The sequence below is a fragment of the Metarhizium robertsii genome, assembly GCF_000187425.2.
Source record: "Metarhizium robertsii ARSEF 23 chromosome Unknown MAA_Scf_8, whole genome shotgun sequence".
Classification (NCBI taxonomy): domain Eukaryota; kingdom Fungi; phylum Ascomycota; class Sordariomycetes; order Hypocreales; family Clavicipitaceae; genus Metarhizium; species Metarhizium robertsii.
The window spans coordinates 128,920-130,287 of record NW_011942226.1 but is presented as its reverse complement, the minus strand read 5'-3'; positions in this window follow the sequence as shown (position 1 = coordinate 130,287).

Genomic DNA, 1,368 nt, shown 5'->3' with positions numbered 1-1,368 from the left:
AAAAATAAATTATTATTATATACTAGACTAGTATTTATAAGTTAATTATTCAGACAAGAAGAATCTATACAACTATAGCTGCTAGATAGCTTACGATCCCGTTAAGCTCTTCTCCGCGGTTCTAATACCTTTATATATAAAAAAGTATACCTTTAAAAATAAAGCTTATAATATCTATTTTTAAAGGATACTAAACTGGCAGATAATATAGTAAAATTACGGTTACTTACCGTACTACACGGTGGCCTGGCGTAAGAAACGGGAGGCGCCGGCACCGGCCTTGCGCAGAGAATAGCATAGGGAGTGGCCTGGCAAGGGAGGCTTGGTGGTGTACACGTGCTAGAATAGCCCTTTGTGTTTGCTCTTGTCTTTGTTCTTATCCTTGACCTTGTTTGTTGCTGTTTGAGGCAACGCAGCATTATGGAAATGAGTTAAATCCGACCACTGATAGCCTAGATTCTTGGTAAGCGGGGGAGCTATCTGAGCTATAAGAGTTACCATCGAACTGCGAGACGAGACTGTCTCTGCTTCTACAAAATAATACTTGTAGCGGGGTGGTGGTGGATTTCCGTGCTGACGGGGCTGTTAATATTAGCGTCGCCGAAGGAGATAGCGGTTATTATAGCGGAGAAGCTGGTTGATGGCTACTTAATTGTGCTTTAAAGCAGATAGATCTCAGGGTGAGTTTGCATAGCTCTTGGATAATGGTAATAAGTTGGGAAGCATGGGTAGATATTTGACTAGGCCTGAGATTAGCTGTTGTGCTGTATAAGGCTATGTTACTAGCCGTACGACCTCGCCTCCTCTACCTGAAGTCTATTTAAATGCCTTTACCTTTCCATGTCCTTTATATACTTAATATGGCTTTATATGTAAAACCTATAAGTCGCAAAGACTTTTACATTGTAATTATTTACGCTTTATTATGTAAAGCTGATACTGTTACTTTGCTGTTTGATAAATTCTGGGATAATAATAGGGATACTTTTGGCCGGGCGAGAGGAGATACTAATACTTATATTACAGGGTATTTGGGCTCCTATAATGTTATCCTGGCTATTCCTCTTGCGATAGGAATAATAAATGCTACTATAATAGCTGCTTGCTTATACTTGAGCTTTCTAAGATTAAAGGGAACCCTAATTATTAGAGTTTGTGGTGTAGTCCCTAAGATTAATAGTATTAATGTTTTTCTGGGCGATATTATTATTAGTAAAATAATTGTCTAGTATAATTATAGACGATAGTACCTAGGCCACTTTGGGGTTAAGAAAACGATTAATAATACTTTTAGCAGGGCTAATAAGGATATTTACGGTCTTCTTGTAAGCGTTAAGACGGAGTTTAGATATAAAAGGCTGTAAGGGA